Here is a 21,118-nt window from a genome sequence, read left to right as displayed (position 1 = left end):
TGTTCTATTTCTTAAGCTGGGTGGAAGGTATATGAGTGTTTGCTCTCCTGGACTGGCAAAGAGTAGGTACAATATAAGTGTGAGTTATCACTACTAGTAACAATACTGTACCATCTTCCTGAACGTACTGAAAACATTCTTAGCAATTTGAATTAATGACTAAAATTAGATACCACTAAAAACAGACGTCAAATCTGAAATGTGAGTTGAAGGCCTGCAATTCTGAAGAGAATACAGATAACAGGTGATTAATAAATCTATATAACCAGTCTATCAAATCTGAGAAGAGCAGTTCTCAGAAGTGTAGCTATCATTTTCTTCCCTTACACAAGGGGGCAGTGATAACAAGAAAAGAGCGGGGCTGTGACACCTCTTCCTACAGACAGTAGGGGGTGGCAGTACATATGGCTTACAGTCAGAACAAAACAGGAAGACCCAACAGAACTGTTCTTTATTCTCCTCTGGCCCTCTCCTCTCTTCTTTAGTCTCAACAGAGCCTCAAGGTGAGGGACATGGGACTAAAATCCAAAATTAATCACCAACGAAAATTCAGTTTTGCCTTTGAATCAAAAAATTATTTGATGGGCGAATTTGGAACCCGGAGGAAGCCAATCAGTATGATTTTCAGATTATCTGGCAAATTATTATAGTATAGAACAATATGCAGGCAAGTAATTCAATTTCTCTGCAAGAATAACAAAAACACTAAAACCTCATCAATAATGAAATATATCCTAGTGAATACATCCAGATATTTTTCCTTTTGTTTCATAGTATATAGACACTCGTTATATGTACACTACAAGATATATTAAGTAGCTCATCAAGCCGTCTTTTGTTACTTTTGAAATTCCAGATGTTCTGACAATCCTCTCAAAACACAGATATGTTCAAATGGAAGTCAGTGTTTTGCACCATGTAGATTATTTCACGTGTGTGTACATATATATAATTTAATATTTTATTTTTGCACTCACATTCCTAAGATGATCCTTCTACCTAGGAAATGCAAGAAAAGCTCCACTGACAGTATCCATTTTGCTGCTTTTTATGCCACATTTGCTGTATTCATTTTTTTTTTTATTTCGCCATCCCAACACCAAGAACATGCAAGAATATTTCACTACTGTCATTCTCTATAATTAACCATTGCAATAGCTTTTGCCTCCAACCTCTCAAAATGACTGAAAATTTATCCCTTTTGTTCACCATATTGTTTTGTTTTCCTCATTCCAGATATCTTCACCTGTGTGAAAATGGAGAAAGGGGCATGTACGAAAAATATTTCCCTTTTGCTTAATGATCTTGAACTCATAATTACTCTCAAGGTATTATTATTTTTCTTTTCCTGAAGAGGAGCAGAGAGGAAGAAAAGCAGAGACACCCAAAACACCAAATCTTCTTCTTAATATTAATTATCATTGTTTATGCTTTCCGAAAATCATTTGAAACATTCCACACCTGAAACAGAAAAGCTACAATTGTAAACCGCGAAACCTGGCGTTATTTTAGTCCTCCTTTTTCTTTCCCATCTCACAACCAGAAGCAATTTCTCTATCTCACAAATAGCTTATCATAGCTCCTCTCGATTTCCTGTGGCAAAATATCTAGCAATGAACCCTACTGATCTTTCATTATACTACACCTCCTTCTCTCTCAGAGGGATTATTAATGCCACTAATAACATTCCCATCGTGAATTTCCCAGCCACACCAGCCAACCTGTCCTGTGCCTCACCTGGCACATTTCAACTACTTTGATGCTACATTCTGGGGGCACATTTGGCAACTCGTTCTGCACCACGTTCAGTAATCTGCCTCGCATCTCCTCCCGGGTCCCCGTCATCCAGAGGCTCTCCTGGTACCAAATTCCACGACACCTTCGGTGACACCGAAGTGACCGGCTCCAGACCCATCTGAAACCACCCTTACTGCCACCTTCAGAGTCAACCTTCCCCACGCCCTGGACACCGGAGCCACTTCGCTGCCCATGCTCCCATTTCCCTGCTCGCCCCGCCCCACTCCCTGAATTTTGAGGTGCTGAAGGTGAACGTCCTTGCTCCCCCGGGTCTCTTACCTGCCGCGCGGAGGGGCTCGCTGCACGTCGGTGTCCAGCCCCCACCCCCGGGGTCTCCTGTGAGGAGCGCGGCCGCCCGCCGGCGCCGCCCGTGATTCCCAGAACACCTCGCTGCGCTCGGACGCCCCTCGGCGGGTCTGCACCCCGGAAAGGCGCGGCAGGGCCTCCCGTGCGGCGAGTGCAGCCCGCAGCGTCCTCCTGTCAGCGGCGGCGCGGAGGCAGGTTCTCTCCCCTCAGCTCGCCGCGGCGGCGGCCGCGGGCGCCTCGCTCCTCCTCGCGCGCCGCGCAGCCGGGAGGTGAGCGAGGGGGATGGGCGCGGGGGCGGGGCCGCCCGGAGGAGGCGCGGAGGGCGCGGCGGGAGGCAGCGCCGGGGGCCCTGGGCCGGCCTCGACGCGCTCGCAGCTTCCCCGCCGGCCGGGCGGCTCGCGCGAGGCAGCTGTGCCAGCGAGCCCCGCCGGAACAGCGCGCTGCGCCCCGCGCCCGGACGGCCGCTCGCTAGCGCCGCCGCCGCGCCGGGGGCGTCGCACCCTCGGAGGCCGCCCGCAGCCCCGCCCCCTCCGGGCCGGGGTGGGGAGGAGCGCGAGCGCGGAGGCAGCGAGCGTGCGTGGGGGCGCGTGCGTGGTGCAGCGCGCGCGCCCCCGCCCCAGCTGAGGGGTGGGGAGCCGCTGGAGGAGAGGGTGGAGACGGAAACCTGGGTGTGGAGATACTGGGCCGTGCCTCTACCGTTCCACGATGTCTTGGCATTTCTCGTTTCCTCAGGGGGCTTTGACTGGTGAGGTCGATCGCATTTGAGGGAGAAGGGGCTCCTCCCTTCAATAGAGACAAGGCCCCTACATGATTAGGCTCCGCCCACAGGGGTGATGTCACTCTCGAGGTGGCTGCTGCTGTCACGTGCGACCACTTCAAGGCCTGTCTTCCCGCTTTGATGGCCAGAACGTTCCTCTAGATTTCCCCTACTTCAACCCCTTTAGGCTCATATCACCCCTACAGCCCTACAAGTGTCAGTCATTTTGTCCCAGATTCTCAACTGTGATCTGTAGACAGATTCAAAATGCCACTGTTGGGTGTGGTGGGAATCAGAATGAGTTACCAAACCAGCAAGGGGAGTGGGAGGTGAGGTAGACAGGAGGAATAATGGAGAGGGAGGAGGGAGACTGTTAATCTAGAACGATTGCTGAAAATTCAGCAACCACAGCTTGAAAGCCTGAAGTAAGGTTGTGAGGTTCCTTGTGTCACTGCCAAGTTGGATAAGACGTAATGTGGTTTTAAGAGCTAGTCTGCAAGGCACGGAGAGCCACCCCATTAAGGCTTCATTGAAGGATATTAGGTCATATTCCCCCAGTACCCTCCGTCTGAGTCTTCTTCCCATTTATTATTCTTTTCCCTTGTATCATAAAACAGCAAGTCAACTGTAGAAGATATTTGGGACATAAATTTTTTGTGTGCTGTGAGATGATGCAAAGCAATCACTTTTACATTCTCTGCCTGGCCAGTCTTCCCCTCCAGAACTGGAGACGACCTTTCATGGCTATCACTGCCTAATGAGAGACCATAATTGGTAATAAAACCAAAAAACCAAACCTGTTGCCCTCTGGTAGATTCTGACTCATAGAGACCCTGTAGCACAGAGTAGAACTGCCTCCTAGGGTCTCCAAGGAGCAGCTGGTGGATTCGAACTGCAGCTGAGCTCTTAACCACTATGCCACCAGAGCTCCTGATCCGTAATACCCCACCCACTGCCATCCAGTCGATTCCAACTCATAGCAACCCAGTAGGGTTTCCAAGGCTATAAATCTCTGTGGAAGCAGACTGCCACACCTTTTTCCCTGTGGAGCCACTGGCGGTTTCTAACTGCCAACCTTTTGTTAGTGGTTGAGAGCTTTAACCACTTGCACTACCAGGGCTCCTTCTTGATTGGTAATTGTCGCGCTGACTTACATCAATCAAGGAACCTGTGTCTGTGGGGCTTCTAAGGTAAAGCGGTTGGTTGGTTTGAATCAACCCCCTCCAGGAGCACTTGATCCAGGAGTTTGAGTTTGTTTTGTTTTAATTAGTATTAATTTCAGAATATGAGAAACTGAATATGAAGCCACATCCAATTATTGGTCTCTACAGTGAGTGCTTCAAAAATTAGAGCTAGAGAAGCTTTGAATACTACAGCTAAAATGATAAGGTGAAGGACTGGTATATGGAATCTTTGGTTGGTAACTCTGTCTTAGTTATCTAGTGCTGCTAGAAATACCACAAGTGGGTTTATTTAACAAAGAGAAGTTTATTTTCTCACTGATGTAGGCTAAAAGTCCAAATTCAGGGTGTCAGCTCCAGGGGAAGGCTTTCTCTCTCTGTTGGCCTTCTCATCAATCTTGCCCCAGACTAGGGGCTTCTCTGCACACCCCAGGTCCAAAGGACGGACTCAGCTCCCAGAACTGCTTTCTTGATGGTATGAGGTCCCCCTGTCTCTTTGCTTGCTTCTTTCTTTTATATGTCAAGAGATTGCCTCAAGACACAATCCAATCTTGTAGATTGAGTCCTACGTCACTAACACAACTGTGCCCATCCTCCCTCATTAACGTCATAGAGGCAGGATTTACAACACAGGAAAATCACACAATACTGAGAATCATGGCCCAGCCAAATTGATACACACATTTTTGGAGGGACGTAATTCAATCCATGACAAACTCCAAAAAGATTAATCTAACTAAAACTCAGCTATGGTGATAACAGCAGAGCAGTGTCTGCTTATGGAGGACTGAGGGGGCGGGAAGGAGCCTTCTGGGTTGCTGGAAATGTTCAGTAATTTGATCTGGTAAGTGGTTACAAGGGTGTGTATATACATATGCAAAAAGATGTGTGCACTTTACTGTATCTCAATTATGAAAGTTTTTAAAATCACATACACACAAATCTAGAGGCATTATAATGTCATCATCGTGAGTCAGAAAATCTGGGTTTGAATCAGTGCCATGCACCTCTTACCTAGAACTGTGTGACCTTAAAAGCAAGTCTCTCTGAACCTTCTTTTCATCATCTATCCAGTGTGGATGATGATACTTAAAGGATGGTTGTAAAGATCAAATGGAATTTTGTTTGGAAAATACTTAGAACAGAGCCTGGTATATAATAAGTGCTCAGGAAACAGTAGCTATTATTATGTTATTTTTACATTCAAAACTATTTTATTCTCCCCTGGCCTTTTTTCCCCCAAAGATTACTTTGTATCTAAACCTTTCCCTGTGAATTTCACTGAGGCTAATAACATTCTTGCCTTGGCTGTCAGAGGTGTAATGCATTGGGTTTCAAACTAGTTCAGGTACCAACACCTAGAAATCATGGTGCTCACTGTGAAACATCGTGAAATATTGATAGATTTAATTCTGCCATGTGGACTTGACACACTTTTACCAGCAGTAAACATGGCTATATTATGTTTATGCAGATCTCCACGAGTAAAAACATGTTTTTAAGAAGTCACATGTCTGAGCTTTTCATTTAAAATTTGTTTGCAACTTTTGCCAAAGTCCAACCAAAAAAAAAATCCATTGCTGTCAAGTCGATTCCGACTCACAGCAACCCCATAGGACAGAATAGAACTGTCCCGTATGGTTTCGAAGAAGCAGCTGGTGGATTCGAACTGCCAACATTTTGGTGAGCAGCCAAGTTCTTAACCACTGTGTACCAGGGCTCCTTTCCCCAGGTAGGAAGTACGAAAAGCTTAGTAACAATGCATAAAAGGAAAGTCCATTTTTCCTGGAAATTAGAGCTCTTTATCAGATTTTCCTACAGTAAGCCAGAATAGCTGTGACCCACGGGGTCTCTCATTCTGATAAAGTGGGTAACTCTGACTCACTGTTTTCATTATGCTTCCAAAGATCAGCCCCTGTGTCTTTTGGCTGACCTTTCCCAAATCCCATTTTCACACTGGGCAGTGCCGGTAGGTACTCACTGGAGTGATCTCCTGGCTTCACTGCTTTGATCATCCAAAATGCTTCTACTCAGCCATTTCTCTTCCACATAGTTCTACTATCAACTCTTGCAATTTGCTGCCACACTTTAATTCATGAAGGAAACAATCTGACCCTGGCAGAGGTGCAGGTGGGGTACAGTAGGGTCAGAAAGCAGTGTTGTAAAGAGTTGCCACCTCCCGTTAATTCCTCTCCCTGATTTCCTCTTCTGTGGCTATTACCCAAATTCCAAGAATGCTAGTTTTTCTACATACTAAGAATCCGTTCTGGTCAAGGTAATAATTTAGTCTATAACTTAAACTTGGAAAAATACGTCATATAAGAGGGATCTACAAATAATTGTCCATAAAGTAGTCCCTCATTACTCTATGCCTCTCAGGTTTACATTTTCAGTATCACGTATGCTATCCCAAATGCTCCTTCTCAGTACAGTACTCACTTCTGCACACGTTTTCCCTTGGCACTTCTATGTCTCTAAAGTAAACCATCAGGCTTACCTTGTACCCTTTTCCCTCAACTCTTGCCCTGTTGAATAGAGTAATAACACCCATCACTGACTGATTACCTACTAGCTAAAAGCACTTTACTAAATGCCTTATATATGTGCTACCTCATTTAATCCTCAAAACACCCTGTGAGGTATTATTTCAGTTTTATAGATGGGGGATGGAGACTCTCATAGGTTAATAACCAGCCCAAGATCACATTGATTGAGGGGCAAAGCTACAATATGAACTCGGACATACTAATTTCAAAACCTAGTTCCTTTTGCAATATGTCACTAAGATCTTTGATTTAAACTGTTCTCTAACGGTTACCCTCCAGACAATGTTATAAAAGATATAACTGAAAGCACCAAATACATCTTTTTAAAAATATGAACCATGTTACACAATGATGGTATTTCTGAAAAGTTGACGTAAATGAGGTTTTTCTCATTAATTTTTTTCATAGTGTTATTTCCTATTGATCTGCAGTTGATGACTTCTAACCTGGAAACCCTGGTGGCACAGTGGTTAAAAGCTACGGCTGCTAACCAAAAAGTCAGGAGTTCGAATTCACCATGTGCTCTTTGGAAACCCTATGGGGCAGTTCTACTCTGTCCTTTAGGGTTGCTATGAGTTGGAATCATCTCAATGGCAATGGGTTTTATGTTCTTTTTTTTTTTTTTTTTTTAACCTGGTAGCTTCAACATTTTTCTCACCAACTCCCACCTTGGCCTTTTGATGAATATTCAATCATTACTAGACTAACACTTAAAAGCATTTTGATATAGAGGAGCTACCACTTAAAAGAAGCTTATAGTAAATTCCTCTTTTTGTAAAGCAAGAACTTCATTTCTAATGTGAATAAGCAAACTCTGATGTATTTTTACATTAACATGTATAAATGTTTGACAAGTATTTGTGCCTACTGTAGGTATAGAGCTGTGATAATTATATCACATATCTATATTATATCACCTGTAATTATATCATATATATAATTAATTTGAGAGAAATCCTGCCTCTGGAACCTCATAGTCTATTTGGGAAACAAAAGACTTAAAACATTTAAACATTAATACAGCACATTCTAGGCTTAAGTGTCAACATGAATAAAACAGTAAGTTCTAATAATTTATGGGAGAGGTAAGTTTCACTGAGACAGTACAAAGCCCCTTCCTGAAGAAAGTAGAATGGGTAAGGTGTGTAGATGGAGAGGAGAAGGAAAGACTATTCAAGGGAGGGAAACTGACAAAAGTTCAGAGGCAAGTATGAGCATAACAACCTCTTTTAAGGCAAGGAATGGACCCCTTTGGGAGATAAGTTGCTTTCTTAATAAAAACAAGCATTGGAGTGAGCTACAAATAGACATGTTTTAAATCTAAAGGACAGACCATTGAGCAACAAATGTGGCTCAACAGAGGAGTATTAACTAATTAGGAAATAAGACAAAAGGGATAGAAAGGTAGGCCAGGACCACACTGCAGAGGGTCTTCCTTACTGCCCAGGAAAGGAGACACCATGGAGTCTTTGAGGAGAAGGCTGACAGGAAGACATTAGTGTTTAAAACATTAATCTAACAGAGACATGGATTTGAGCAGGAAGAGATAAGTGATAAGGACCTGGTTAAGAAGATATTACGATTTAATGAGCTAAAGAAGATGACAGCCTAATAGTCAAGGATTGTGTCAGTAGGAGTAGAAAGGAATAGTTGCAAGAGCCATTGCACAGGAAAAATTAACAGAACTTTCTGAATAAATGAATGCAGGGGGTAGAGAAGAGGAAGAATAGTAAGGAATCAAAATAGAGTAAGGCAACTCAAGCCACGCCATCTGGAAGACTGGGGTACCAGTGTGAGCATGTTTGGAATAGAAGGAGAGATGGATTTGACATGTTTGAGTTTGTAGTTGTGCTTTATTGCTTTTGAGTTACAGATTCCTTCCCTTGACAATCTAATGGAACCAGTGGATCCTCTCTTAATGGAAAAAAAAAAAAAAAAAGATGGCATTCACACCTATACATGTAAAAGAATTTGTAATGACAGTGGGATTGACTGCTCAGAGGGCTTTTGGTACAAGTTGGGCCACTCAAAGCCCTTCCTGGAATTTTTATACTTTATACCTAAATGAATAATTTCTTTCATAAAGATCAGCACAAAACTGGTTCCTATGAGGTGGAGATTAAAGATGTCCCAAATGTACACCTTTTCCAAAACGTTGTACCCCTCCATCATCTCTCTAACATCAACTACTCCTCCTCCCCTTAGTACTCTCCCTTCCATCTTTGGGTTCTATGATTTGATGCAACGTCTCATAAAAAAAAAAAGCACTCGCAAACTGTGCTTACAGTTCAGTGATTTGTTAGGGAAGTAACAGAGTACAACTTGGAATGGGGATCAACTTGGAAGTAACAGGAACAACTCAGGATACAGTTTCTCAATCAGGACAGCTTCTTCTTGCCCTGTGCCACCGGGTCCTGCTGGGGCCTTCCTGCTGTCGGACCCTGGTGGGGCCTTCTCGGGCAAGTGTTACACCTCTTAGCTCTGAGGATAGGCAAGCACCACTGCAGCCATCTCACACAGGTCTCTTGATTCCTGCCATCCCATGCCTCCAACTCTTGCTGTCTTCCATGTTACAGCTCCTCTCTCTGTTAGTCTCCCTTTAAGCATAGTGGAATGGCAAAACTGACCAATCCCCTCTTTAGGGTTCCATACACCTTATTTGCATGGTCCTTATTTACATTATTAGCAAGATATCCAATCCCCTCAGTATGCCACAAGTACCTCATCTACATAGTCCCAGTAGCCTTTGGTGGGAGTTACAAAATCATGACAAGAAAGGTCATATAAACGCAATCCATCACACCAAAATATCCAAAGGATCAAGTCAATCTCTCTGTAGAGCTTAAGCTGTGAATGCTATTAGCTGACACGTTTCCTAACACACGTATCTGAGAAACAGAATGCACAAATGCAGAAGGAGACAGAGACAGACGCACACAGATTGACAGCCAGAGAAAATGAGAGATCAAAACTGAGAGATGGAGCGAACATGTTCTAATAGCATTTGAGCCCATGGTTCCATCACATTCCTACCCTTGAGTTCCAGGAGATATCTACGTGTTTTATTAAAATTTTTGTTTGCTTAAACTTGTTTGAGCTACGTTTCTGCCACTTATATTATGAGAGTCCTGGTTAATATACCAGTTAAAGATATTAATTGAAAATCACCCATGGGCTCCAGGTAAGAACCCCTGATTTAAGTCACCCAAATGGAAATAGCTAGTAGACAGATGGAGTTTATAAGAGAAAGGGAAGAAAATGAATATTCAGGGAGCAGGAATATAGGATAGGTGTTAAGAGCAAGGACCCTGGACCCCGACTGACTGCATTTAGATACCAATCCAACCATTTACAAAATGTGTGACCTCAAGCAAGTTTTTCTGCATTTCTAGATCTCAGGATATTCATCTGCAAATTGGGGATTAAAAATGATCCCTATCTTTTAGGCTATATATGAGAATAGAGTTAGTACATATAGAAGTACCTGGCCCATAGCAAATCTCTACAGACTATTTAAATTTGCATATGTTGTAAATCTAATCCTCAAAAAAAAACTGGATAAGCTTGGAATTATTGTCCACATTTTAGTAGATGAAAACACTGAAACTCAAAGAAACCTACCCCAGATTCCACAGTGAGGGACAAAGTCCAAATTACAATCCAGATCTATAATAGTTGTATAGAAAATGAAGAGGAAGAGTTTCGCTGCAGCTAATAGAATGTACTACCTAGCCTAGGATGATGGGCAATGAATAAGGACGATGAGTAAGGAAGACTCAAGAAGAATTGATGCGTTCGAATTGTGATGTTGGTGAAGAATATTGAGTATACCATGGACTGCCAAAAGAACAAACAAATCTGTCTTGGAAGAGGTACAACCGGAACGCTCCTTAGAAGCAAGGATGGTGAGACTACGTTTTACATACTTTGGACATGTTGTCAGGAGGGATCAGTCCCTGGAGAAGGACATCATGTTTGGTAAAGTACAGGGTCAGTGGAAAAGAGGAAGACCCTCAACGAGATGGATTGACACAGTGGCTGCAACAATGGGCTCAAGCATAACGATTGTAAGGATGGCACAGGACCAGGCAGTGTTTTGTTCTGTGGTACATAGGGTCGCTATGAGTCGGAACCAACTCGATGGCACTTAACAACAACAGCTACCTATCCTAAGAATTAAAGCATCAAAATAAAGTGGGGGTGGTAACCCTAAAATATAGATAATGGGAGTCAGAGGGTAAAACATTAGTGGAGTGTATCCATCATCGCTGGTAGAGGGTGTGCTCTGGCCTTGGGAATCAACCTGCCCAGCTCTATGGCAGATGTATCCTTATTCCAGAACTGGATACATCTGGCTAATACAGTTTAATGTCATTAAGCATTTAAATCTTTCAACTTACTCTGATTTCCTACTCACTGAATTCGGACTCATAAGACCCTAAGCTCCATGAAGACAGGGAACATGTCTGCCTTGTTCATGGCTATATCTCTCATATTCAACACAACAGCTAGCATCTATGTTTCTATCATCTATTTTCTATATATATCTATACTATATATCTACACTATATATAATATACATTTTTTTATATACAGTATATATAATATAGTATAGATATATAGTATATATAAACAATATTTCTTGTTAGGTGCTGTCAAGTCGGTTCTGACTCATAGCAATCCTGTGTACAACAGAACTGCCCAGTCCTACACCATCCTTACAATCATTGCTGTGTTTCAGCCCATTATTGCAGCCACTGTGTCAGTCCATCTCGTTGAAGATCATCCTCTTCTTTGCTGACCCCCTACTTTACTGAGCATGATGTCCTTTTTCAGGGACTGGCCCCTATGATGACATGTCCAAACCACATGAGATGAAGTCTTGCCGTTCTTGTTTCTAAGGAGCATTCTGGTTGTACTTCTCCCTAGACAGATTTGTTCATTCTCACAGTCCATGGTATATTCAATATTCTTTGCCAACACCATAATTCAAAGGCCTTAGTCCTTCTTTGATCTTCCTTATTCATTGTCCAGCTTTCACATGCATATTAGGCAATTGAAACTAGCACGGCTTAGGTCAGGTGCACCTTAGTCCCCAAAGTGACATCTTTGCTTTTTAACACTTTAAAGAGGTGTTTTGCAGCAGATTTGCCCAATGCAATGTGTTGTTTGATTTCTTGATTGCTGCTTTCATGGGTGTTGATTGTGGATCCAAGTTAGATGAAGTCCTTGGAAACTTTAATCTTTCCTCCATTTATTGTGATTTGCTTATTAGTCCAGTTGTGAGGATTTTTGTTTTCTTTATGTTGAAGTGTAATCCATACAGAAAGCTGTAGTCTTTGTTCTTCATCAGTAAGTGCTTCAAGTCCTCTTCACTTTCCGCAAGGTTGTGTCATCTGCATACCACAAGTTGTTAATGAGTCCTCCTCTAATCCTGATGCTGCATTCTTCTTCATATAGTCCAGCTTCTCTAATTATTTGCTCAGCATACAAATTTAATAAGTATGGTGAAATGATACAGCTGTGCCCCACACCTTTCCTGATTTTAAACCACAGAGTATCCCCTTGTTCTGTTTGAACGACTGCCTCTTCATCTATGTACAGGTTCCACATGAGCACAATTACGTATTCTGGAATACTCTTATTCTTCGCAATGTTATCCATAATTTCTTATGATGCACACAGTTGAATGCCTTTGCATAGTCAATAAAACACAGGCAGACATCTTTCTTCTCTGTTTTCAGCCAAGATTCATCTGACATCAACAATGATATCCCTCATTCCATGTCCTCTTCTGAATTTGTCTTGACTAGCTGGCAGTTCCCTGTCGATGTAGTGCTGCAACCACTTTTGAACTATCTTCAGCAAAATTTTACTTTCGTTTGATATTAATGGTATTATTCGATAATTTCTGCATGCTACTGGATCACCTTTCTTTGGAATGGGCACAAATATGGATCTCTTACAGTCTGTTGGCCAGGTAGCTGTCTTCCAAATTTCTTGGCATAGATGGTTGAACGCTTCCAGCGTTGCATTTGTTTGTTGACACATCTGACTTGGTATTCCATCAGTTTCTGAAGCCTTGTTTTTCCCACTGCCTTCAGTGCAGCTTGGACTTTTCCTTCAGTACCATCAGTTCTTGATCATATGCTACCTCCTGAAATGATTGAATGTTGACCAATTCTTTTTGGTACAGTGACTCTGTGTCTTCTTTCCATCTTTTTTTTTCCCGCCTTTATCCAGGTGGGATGACGAGACCAATAGATGTATCTTAGAGGGCCACTCACAAGCTTTTAAGACCCTAGAAGCTACTCGCCAAAAAAGTTGAATGTAGAACTTTTTTTTATGAACTGTGTTTTGCCAGTTGACCTAGTTGTCACCTGAGACTATGCTCCCCAGGCCCAGACCCAGCTACTCAGTTCCTCGAAGTGTTCGGATTTATCTAGGAAACTTCTATGCTTTTGCTTTGGTCCAGTTGTGCTGACTTCCCTATATTGTGTGTTGTCCTTTCCTTCACTGAAGTTGACACTTGTCTACTATCTAATTAGTGATTTCACCTCCCCCTGCCTTCCCTCGGAAACCCTGGTGGTGTGGTGGTTAAGTGCTACGGCTGCTAACCAAAGGATCGGCAGTTTGAATCCACCAGGCGCTCCTTGGAAACTCTATGGGGCAGTTCTACTCTGTCCTATAGGGTCGCTATGAGTCGTAATCAACTCGATGGCACTGGGTTTGGTTTGGTTGGTTCCCTTCCCTCAGAGTGCTGATGGCACAGTGGTTAAGCATTTGGCTGCTAACCAAAAGTTTGGCAGTTCAAATCCACCAGCCACTCCTTGGAAACCCTATGGGGCAGTTCTACTCTGTCTTATTGAGTCACTATGAGTCGGACTCGACTTGGTGGCAATGGGTTTGGTTTTTAATTTTCCTTCCCACCCTGATAACCATCAAAGAATGCTTTTTTCTGTGTGTAAACCTTTTCTTGAGTTCTTGTAATAGAGGTTTCGTACAATATTTGTCCTTTTCTGACTGACTTATTTTACTCAGCATAATGCCCTCCAGATTCTTCCATGTTGGCAGATGTTTCACAGATTCATCATTGTTCCATATTGTTGCATAGTATTCCACTGTGTGTATGTACTATAATTTATCCATTCATCTGTTAATGGACATTTAGGTTGTTTCCATTTTTTTGCTATTGTGAATAGTGCCGCAATGAATATGGGTGTGCATATGTCTATAAGTGTGACAGCTCTTACTTCTCTAGGATGTATTCCTAGGAGTGGGATTGCTGGTTCGTATGGTATTTCTATTTCTAGCTTTTTTAAGGAAACGCCATATTGTTTTCCAAAGTGGTTGCAGCATTTTACGTTCCCACCAGCAGTGCGTAAGAGTCCCTATCTCCCCACAACCTCTCCAACATTTGTTATTTTCTGTTTTTTGGATTGGTGCTGATATTGTCGTTTTTATTTGCATTTCTCTAACGGCTAGTGATCACTAGCATTTCCTCGTGTGTCTGTTAGCCACTCTTTGGTAAAGTGTCTGTTCATATCCTTTGCCCACTTCTTAATTGGATTATTTGTCTTTTTGTTGTTGAGGTATTACAGTATCTTATAAATTTTAGAGATTAGACCCTTATTGGATATGTTGCAGCCAAAATTTTTTTCCCAGACTATAGGTCCTCTTTTTACTCTTTTGGTGGTCTTTTGATGAGCATAAGTGTTTGATTTTTTTTTTAATTGTGATTTAGGTGAAAGTTTAAAGAGCAAATTAGTTTCTCATTTAGTATTGATAGTGTAAACTGTATTAGAAGAGTTTAGACTAGAAAAGCAGGGTAAATAAAGCTCCATATGAAACTCCCTATAGGTGGATGCCTAGTTTATTATCTACTCACTCCTAACTAATTTGTTACTTAATATGTTCCTAGTAACATATACAAAAGTTAATTATGCAAAAATTAAATGTATTGTATATCAGAAGAGAAGGTGTTTTTCTTCCCAGAAAGCTGGAAACAAGTATTAGATTCCTAATTGCAACTCTCCTTTAAGATACAATCGTTGATGCAAATGAAAACCACTGTGAGGTACCATTTCACCCTCCACTAGAATGGCTATGATCATTTAAAAAAGAAAGAAAGAAAATAACAGACATGGGAGAGGATGTTGTCAAATTGGAACCCTCATCCATCGCTGTTAGGATGCAAAATGGTGTGGCCACTGTGGAAACAGTTTGGCAGTTCCTCAAAAAGTTAAGCATGCAACTACTATATGACCCAGCAATCCCAATCCTAGGTATATACCTAAAAGATTTGAAAGCAAGAATCCAAACATAAACTTGTACACCAATGTTCACTGCAGCACTGTTCCCAATAGCCAAAAGATGGAAATAACTTGAATGTATATCAACAAATGAATGGATAAAATGTGGTACATGCATACAATGGAATATTACTCTGCCATAAAGAGAAATGAAGTCTTGATACATGCTATGCCATGGATGAATCTTGAAAACATTATGCTGAGTGCAATGTCAGTCACAAAAGGACAAATATTTCAAGATTCCACTTATATGAAATAGGCAAATATATAGAGAATAAAGTTTATTAGTGATTACCAGGGGTGGCAGGTAGGAGCAAGAGGGAGTCAACTTAGGAGGCACTGAGTTTCTGTTAATAGTGGTAGAATAATTTGGACATGGATAGTGATGATGGTTGTAAATATGATGAATGTAGTCAATATCGCTGAATTATAATGAAAAAATTATTGAATTAACAAAAGTTTTCTTATACATACATTTGCCACAATAAAGTGATTCTTAAAAAAGATAAAATCTTTAATATATTTTTAGCATTTATTATATCCCCGAGATATTAATTGAAACTTACCCATGGGCTCCAGGTAAGAACCCCTGATTTAAGGTAATAGAAAGTCACCCAAGTAGAAATAGCCAATAGACAGATGGAGTTTATATGAGAAAGGGAAGGAAATGAATACTCAAGGAAAGGGAATATAGTATATATATAACAAAATGCTCTAATTTTGTCCCAATTAGCACCTACCTGGTTGAGACTTAAGAGTTACTGCTTCGTATACACCTAATGACTCCATCTTTGCGCAATCACATTAAGCTTAGGAAATCTATGCTTTTTATTTAGTAGGGGCACTGGTGGTGCAGTAGTTAAGCGCTTGGCTGCTAACTGAAAAGTTGGTGGTTCAAACCTACCAGCCACTCCGCAGGAGAAAGATGTGGCAGTCAAATTCCGTAAAGATTATAGCCTTGGAAACCCTATCGGCAGTTCTCCTGTGTCCTATAGAGTTGCCATGAGTCATAATTGATGGCAATGGGCTTTAATGCTTCTTGTTTCTAGTGTCAGTATTCTCATTTTTATTCATATTTTTAAATAGTGGGAAAAAATAGCCAAAAAGGGGCTAAGTGTTCAAATATTGCATAAACAAACACCAAAGATGGTGATGCTGCTTAAAAATAAATTCTTAACTGGCAGACTGTGCCACTGTGCAAGAGCTTAAATACTACATTGGTCAACAGATGTATAAATGTCACAATTCAATGTATAAAAAAATGACTGACGAATGACATTGTATAATTTACAGTTACGCATCGCTTAACATGTACCATACATTATGTGAAATAGGATGTTAATATGACTTGGACATTGTGCCAACACCTGGGTCCGCCGGGCGCCAGCCTCCCAGGCACACAGGCTTCTATGCAGCTTCTCCCAGGCAGCTCCCTCTGCCAATGCCTCAGGTGAGTGTCAGCCTGTGAAGGTCATGGTGAGGAGGCTGCAGGCATGACCTGGGCAGCAGGGAAATGGTCAGCAGGGAGCGGTCTCGGCCACCCCGCCAGGCTGGCCCCTCGACACCTACCGACCTTAGGTGCTCAGGAGCAGTTTCGGGTGCGCACTTCTTCCAGAGGCAGGGGCAAGGTAGCTGCCAGGTTAGGCTGTGGGCATCCCTCAGACAGCTTGGGCCAGACCACAGACTTACATGCCATTGGCCCTTGCCTGAATGGACGTTATGAGGCACGTGACTGTTAAGACAGTTATAGTCCTTCTAAAGTTGAAATCATAAACATCAATGACCACCTCTTTTGCACTGATAGGTGACACTTTTTTTTTTTCAGGAATGACATGCTAAAGATAGTACATTACAGCACTGTCATTATCAAGAGTATTTATTGTGCCCAGATACAAAGATGATGTTACTGACCCACCTGTCGTGGACTGAATTATGTCCCCCCAAAAATGTGTGTATCAGTTGGGCTGGGTCATGATTTCTGGTATTGTGTGATTTTCCTATATTTTGTAAATCCTGCCTCTATGAAGTTAATGAGGGAGGATGGATGGCAGTAGTGTTAGTGAGGCAGGACCTAATCTACAAGATTGGATTGTGTCTTGAGGCAACCTCTTGAGATATAAAAGAAAGAAGCGAGGAGAGAGACGGGGGGGTCTCATACCACCAAGAAAGCAGTGCCGGCAGCAGAGCTTGTCCTTTGGACCCAGGGTCCCTGTATAGAGAAGCTCCTAGCCTGGGGGAAGATTGATGAGAAGACCGACAGAAAGAGAAAGCCTTCCCCTAGAGCTGAAATCCTGAATTTGGACTTTCAGCATATTTGCTGTGAAGAAATAAATTTCTCTTTGTGAAAGCCATCCACTTGTGCTGTTTCTATTATAGCAGCACTAGATGACCAAGACACCCACCATTAATAAAACATGAACTTTGAGTTGATTCTCCAGTAGTGTTGTTGTTGTTGGATGCCATCAAGTCGATTCTGACTCACAGCAGCCGTGTGTACAACAGAACGAAACACTGCCCGGTCCTGCACCATCCTCACAATCGTTGTTATGCTTGAGCCCATTGTTGCAATTGTAGTATGGGTCTTATTCAACCAGCCATATCCCTTCGCTCAGGGCATATAAGTAGTTACAAGGTAGTTAATAAATATTATGAGGGGCAATCAGCAGCAAAGGGAGAATGATTGGCCTTCATATGGAATGACCACCCAATTATGGTTTGGTACCACAGCCGTTATCAATTAGCCATGAATAAAAGTAAAGTTAAGAATATAGAAGAATAGTGTGAATTGTCTTTGGTTTCTTCCACATAATGGTGTATATTTGGTATATGCTTTTTAATCAAAATAGACTTTAGACAAGGAATGATTTTTTTTTAATAAGGGCATTATAGCTCTGTTGATGTAAAATGTAGGCAGATTTTAATTATTAAGAATAATATGTAGAAGTATGGGTGAGCGGAAGAAAAGGTAGGGTAAATGAAGGTTAGATTGGACCTTATCCCACTCATTTGAAGCTCAGGTCATAATTTCTCTAGGTTTAGTCACCCAGCCTGACATGATGTGAAAGGAACAAAAGAGAGTAAAGGATCAGAATTCAGCAGAGGAAAAGGGAACAAGCATTTTGATGTTATGTTACCAATCTAACAGCTGTAATGACACTTCATTTATGTAGAACTTGGTTATCTGACGATCTCATCTATTTGGACCACAGCAAAGAACCAAGGAAATAAATGACATGGTAAAAGGCCTCTGCAGAAACAAGATAAAGATCAACAAGTCCATGTTCTAAAGACCATGCCCATTATTCCTAGAGATTCATCTACGCCATATCTCAGAGGCTATTTATTTTTACTTGAATTCAATTTTAAAAGACCTGGAAATCTGGTTTCCAAACCTATAGAAAATTAAAAGCAGTAAACTAGAAGAGGGAGAGAGTATGACGAGCAGACATGCAGATAGCAGTGAGAAGAGAAAGCTGAAAGTGTGTAAGTAGGATGGAGATTTAAAAAACGACATAAAAAAGAAATTTAAAAAGACATGAAAAATGACTTAATGATCAGAAACCACAGCAATACAGTGCCTTTAGCACAGGGGAGGACAGCCTTACATATCTCTACTGGCCTTGAGGAGGAAATTTTAAAAACTGATGCCTATGTTAGCCCTGAATAATCAAGGAGGTTAAATTACATTCAGTATGCTGTCACTCCCTGAGTTATGCAACACTCAACTTTATGTGAATAGCTCCATATGGCATGTAATAAAATTTTGGAGAGGTGGAGGATTTTATTCCAACTCATAGCAACTCTATAGGACAGAGTAGAAATGCAAAAAAGTCAAATGTGCAAATGAATACCACAAAGTAAATATACAAGACCAGAACTTGCATGTACAAGGAAATAATGGCCAGCCATGGCCAATCATGGCCAGTCTTGCGTGGTCAATCTTTCTGTTCCCACGCAGATTCTCAGTGAATCAACTTGTGTTATGACACTGCTATTTGTTTATTCCCTATCTTATTACTTTCATGTCCAAAACTGGCTAAGTGACAGGAAGAATGCAGGACCAGTTTGTAAGAGTAAGCAAACTGAATAAGAGCAAAACATTAAAAATTTAAACAAGCATGAAGATATCTTCAACTTGCCCTAATTTTGTGCTATTCAAGACCTTTAAAGGAATGTGAGTATTCTGCATTAGATAGAAAAAGTATAGTTAATTAGAATACATTTAAAAGAATAATACAAAATAGAACAAAGATTTATGCACGAAGATGTTCATCACAGTAGTATTTATCATTTTAAAAATTGTAAGCGATCTAATTAACCAACCTTAAAAACTGGTTAAATAAATTACGGAACATAAATATTTGATGGACAATTATTTAACCATTTAAAACTATATTTTAAGAAAACTGTTTTTAGTGGTCAGGAAATTTGTATGGCACAATATTAAGTTAAAAAACAGGATACAAAATTGTATGATAATCTCAACTGTGTACAAGATATGCAGAAAGAAAATGGGATAAAAAGATCCCATTAAGAATAGACACAAAAACATTAAAAACAAAATTATTAAAACAAGCTATATATGCAACGCCCACAAAAAGAAAACTATACTTAGATGGACAAAAACAAAAGAACTGAATAAATGAAAAGGCATATCAGGCTCCCTGATGAAAAGGCTCAGTATTGTAAAGATGCAATTTTACCCAAATAATGTACAAATTCAATATAATTCTAATCAAAATTACAATAGGATTTTGAATGATCTCGACATGCTTTTTCAGAAATTCATCTGGAAGTGTACATGCTTAAGAATAGCTAGGACATTAAAAAAAAGAATAATGAGGGGCCTCTTCCTACCAGATAGAAAAACATACTATACAACCTCAGTAATTACTGTGGTATTGGCTCACAAATAGAAAAATAGATTAACGACATAATAGATCATCAGCTACCAACACAAACGTATGTGGAAGTATTTCAAATAATTGAGACTAGGTGTTGGAACAATTGGTTCTCTCAATTGCATTTCAAATAATTGAGAATAGGTGTTGGCACAAGAGATCTATCTCTTATAACAGGGAAAAGTAAATAAATGAACTTCCTCTTCCCAGCAACTGGTTTGGCCAGGATCAAAGCTTAAAGAGACAGCAACTGACATGGTGGAGGCTGATATGGCTGTGGCTGGCATAGCTGGAGCGAATCGGTGACAGCCAGCAGGGTTGGGGCAGCCAGTATGGCAGGGAGATTTGTTATATACAGGGGGATTGAGCACGTGAGTAAATATGTTGATGATGGTGAGAACAGGTTTCTTTCTGTCAGAGAAGGGAGTTACAAGTACGGAAAGCGAGAAGGCTGAAATGAATCCTGTGATGTTGAACTGGAGAAATTGGTATGAACTCAAGGTTTTATGTATCTATTTCCTGATTTGGTTGCTTGTGCTATGGTTATGTAGGAGAATGCCCTTGTTTTTTAGTAAAAACACTCCACGGCATTTAGTGTTAAGGACTTCAGATCTGCAACTTATATGGATCAGGAAACAAAAAGTATATATCTAGTATACATATGGGCGGAAGCGAGACAGAAGAGACAAAGCAAATGTGATGAGATGATAACCATTGGGAATTCAAGGTGAAGAGGATATGGAAGTTCATTATGCTACTCCTACAACTTATCTCTAGGTTTGAAATTCTTCCAAAATAAAAAGTTTAAAAAATAAATTCCAGATGTATCAAAAATCAAAATAATTCTGCTTCTTAGAATCTATCCCACTTTTATACATGCACAAAGATGCATATATATATATATATATATACATATACATAAACCAAACCCGGTACCCTGGAGTCAATTCCAACTCAATAGCAACCCTATAGGACAGAGTAGAACTGCCCCGTGGAGTTTCCAAGGAGCGCCTGGCAGATTTGAACTGCCGACCCTTTGGTTAGCAGCCGTAGTACTTAACCACTACACCACCAGGGTTTCCATATACATATATATGTGCTTATTTCAACATTCTTGATCATAAAGAAAAATCCAAAACATAGGATATATGTATCAATGCGGAATTGTTACCACAGAATGATATGCTGGCATTAAAAAGAATAAGGTAGATTTATATGTACTAACATGGAAAAATTTCTAGAATATGTTGTTCAATGGAAAAGTGATAGACCAATAGGTAGAGTGTGATCCCATTTATGTTGGAAAAAAAAAAACTAC

General features: G+C 41.0%; 1 protein-coding gene across 6 annotated transcripts in view; it reads right to left on the bottom strand.

Annotated features, from left to right (window-relative positions):
* Positions 1 to 2,551, bottom strand: part of TANC2 (tetratricopeptide repeat, ankyrin repeat and coiled-coil containing 2) — a 381,836-nt gene extending 379,285 nt beyond the window's left edge. For 5 of the 6 annotated variants that reach the window (XM_049860882.1, XM_049860884.1, XM_049860886.1 and 2 more), the window contains exon 1: positions 2,077 to 2,160. The gene's annotated coding sequence lies outside the window, so the exon portion shown is untranslated. Of the gene's footprint in view, positions 1 to 2,076 lie in introns of all 6 variants that reach the window. The other variant, XM_049860883.1, reaches the window with a different exon arrangement.
* Between the last annotated feature and the right edge of the window lie 18,567 nt (positions 2,552 to 21,118).

This window comes from Elephas maximus, chromosome 19, assembly GCF_024166365.1.
Source record: "Elephas maximus indicus isolate mEleMax1 chromosome 19, mEleMax1 primary haplotype, whole genome shotgun sequence".
In the NCBI taxonomy this organism is placed as follows: Eukaryota; Metazoa; Chordata; class Mammalia; order Proboscidea; family Elephantidae; genus Elephas; species Elephas maximus.
This window is presented reverse-complemented; position numbering and strand designations above follow the sequence as displayed.